Genomic DNA, 3,390 nt, shown 5'->3' on the forward strand with positions numbered 1-3,390 from the left:
TTCATGAGAGAGCAGGCACAGAGGGAAGAGGAGAGAGAGAGAGAGGCAGTGATGGAAGAGGAGGAGGAGGAGGGAGAGGGCATCCACAGCTTGAGCACAGCCATTTTTGTCTGTGTATGAGAAACTGAAATAGGTTATAAATACATATTACTCCATTTCAGAGTCATCTCCGGCATTTCATTTCAAGTTTATTTACAAAACAAACGAAAAACACCTGTATTTTACAGATAAACACAACGTAATTATTTACAGTCATGCAGTTACATTTAAATTAGCCAGAACAAGAAAAAGAACATTGCAACAAATAAACATGGTCAGCGAGGCAAGGCCCCCCCCCCCCCAACCTGGTGAGTGTTTGAGTGTGAGAAATGGTATGGTATAAGAGGAATGTGACAGCACTTACATCACGTTACCTTGATGATGAAACATTTGCATTCAATTGGGGGTTTGGGACTTTTGATTGGACATTTTTATTCCCTCCCTTCACTCCCTGTTTATAAACAAAAAACATAATGTTGGATCGGATCTGATCCAATTTGGATATTAGGAATTCACCATCATGTCTTCATAGGACAAATAAGTCCACAGCTCTGGCTCTGACTCACAGTGAGCTCTGTGTTTGTACTGTCATGTACTGTCTTTTTTCTTGTAATGCTATCATTAGGGTTCATTCCTTTCGTGCTTGTTTGTTAACCGTTCTTCCATCTTATTTCTTACGTTTTATGGCCTGCTTGCCATTTTTTACACTTCCAGGCATCCCCTGATAACCATGGCACCTCCATGTTTGATATTACTATGAACTTTAGGTAGAGCCTTCAGGCAAAGTCTACAGAAATGCAGCCGTACGGACAGTGTGCATCAAGTGTGTGCTGGAGAGCCCTCATGCCCTCGATGGTTTGACAGTGGGACAGAACTAAGACCTCGCAAACTTCCCGGGAACACGCCTCCAAGTCTGTGAGTCTGTGAGGGGGGACATTGGGATTGGGCCAATTACTACTGAGGGTTCCCTAGCCCACAATGAACAGCACGTCTCTTGCAGTGTTTCAAAATAAAAGTCCATCATGAGTTTAATGCAAATCAATGTGATACTGTGCTTCTATCTGGATAATATATTTCAGCATGAATGATAGTAAATGACAACAGCCATTGTGCACTAACCTTCCTCTACTGACTTAAATCAGAGGGCAGAAACATTCAGCTGTATTTTAAATATAAATTGTCTGATATGAATTGTTCGAGTCTACCAGAATTAAATTTCCTACAAACATCTAACCTGTTAAGCCAGGTGCTCACTTATACTTTTCATTAGTTTCATTGGTTGATCAGCAGTGTGAGAGCACACCTATCTTCCATGCTCTGAGTCTAAAAGTTACTGTAGCCTACATGATTACTGCATCAGAAATCTGGTTAATGACGAGTGATGCACATGACTGTAAATCACACAGATGGAGAACAGGTGCACGCAGCAGGTATATATGGGTAATATAGGCTAATCCATTTTAATATCATTAAGCCATGAGAAGTTTATTAGGTACGCCTTGATAAAGCTAATGTAGTGTAATGTAATAAAACAGCCCTAACGTCAGCAAGGTTATAATGTTACATTTTTTATGAAATCTATTTTTGAGAGGTGTTTGTTCATCCCATCTTGAGGATAGACTAAATATAAGAAACATCTCTCAGTGACCCAGTACAGTTCAACAGCACCACAAACTACAGCTGACACACAAAATAAATCAAAAACCTCTCTGAGACATTAAATAAAGACTTATACAATATTAAATTGCACTCATTTCTTTATCTAGGAGTACCATGTAAACTTAGACAAACATGCAATGCTAAAGACATGCTAATATGATACCATAAAGTACGCTGCTCTTGCACCTGCTGAATAACCAGTTGTTCTCATGAGTTTATACTCCTGAATCTAACTTGCCAAGTTCGAACTCCCAAAGAATGAGAGTCAAAACTTGGCGTTCTTAGTATTGAAAAAACACTTACTGTGCAAAACTGCTTTGCGCTGCACCTAGGGCCTCAATTATACTGGCGAGTATCATTATTAATTGTATGGCCAATATAATCAATTATGTACAGTTTGTGGACACTACAGACACATAGCTGTTCCTGTTGTACGACTTTCTAGTCTGCTTCAATTCTGCTTGGACCGTCAGTAGTGTCCTTATAGTGCAGTGCATTTTGGCACCCTATCACACCCTCGCATGCTTGAGGATTTAGAAAGTGTAACACTAACCAAAGTCTAAGTCTACTGGTAGGGAAAACCCTGCATGTAGCTTCAAAATGAGTAATGAAGAGTAATGCATGGGAAAGTTATAGAGAAAATGGAAACAGCTTTCACACCTAGGCCTACCTCCAATGGGCCTGCATCCCCTACATGCACAGTAATGACTGTGAACGTTGCTTTAACCAGAGAGCGAATTATACGATTATTGAGTGTTTTCTCCATGGAAATACAAAAGTTAAGTACAACAACCTCAAAATTGTACCCAAGAACAGAACTTGTACTTAAATGTAAATGTACGCCTTCAGCGCAAATGCATTTCAATATTGTTCAATTACCTCCAGAAATCCTGAGTAAAAACAAAGAGGGGTGTCTGTTATAAAAACTACTGTTAAAGGTAAATGACTAATTAAAGCACCACAGCCACACAAAATGAAATGATCAACACTATATTGATGTCAGATCCACCTCTGTCTCACTGCTCATGACAAACGAAGAAAAAAAAAAAAACAATATTTTTCATCCAGCATCAACATGTTTATATTCAGCAGTCCTACCAGTGTTTCGGTTCACTTTTCCCATTGATTTCACATTTAAAACTGGCTCCACCTAGACCAGCTACAACTGCAAAATGCTGCTAATTCAGCGATGCATCGTCTTATAATTATTTTACTACCTATTACTTACACTCCTGATGTCTCTTTTTAGGTGGCGTGATATCTGCAAAGCACACTATGTGCAAACACAAAATGGATGTGTGCTGCAGTTAAGGATATCGGGAGTCATCTGATATATTAAATTTTGGCCCGTGCTTCAGGTATGGACTTACAGCACTAATAATTTACAGTTTACAGCACACTGATCTGCTCTTGCTCCTCCATGTCTGGCAAGTGCAATATTTGTTTATGATGTCAGTCCCCGCCCATTCAGTCACTCACTCACAGGCCTTCACATTTATAGGGCTGGCCCTGCTGTTGTGGTTCACCAAGAAAGAGAAAATAGGTTGTTTACTCCCTGTCAGGGAATCGAACCCCAGTCATCCGCATGGGCAGAGATACTGACCACTACACTAACGAGGAGAGGTTAAGACTGTCGTGTGACCGCATCCAGACAGTCAGTGGACTGTTGATGGTTCTTCTTCAAGAAATATG

This window comes from Seriola lalandi, unplaced genomic scaffold, assembly GCF_002814215.2.
Source record: "Seriola lalandi dorsalis isolate HSWRI2012SDOR001 ecotype SW California unplaced genomic scaffold, Sedor1 jcf7180002054588, whole genome shotgun sequence".
In the NCBI taxonomy this organism is placed as follows: Eukaryota; Metazoa; Chordata; class Actinopteri; order Carangiformes; family Carangidae; genus Seriola; species Seriola lalandi.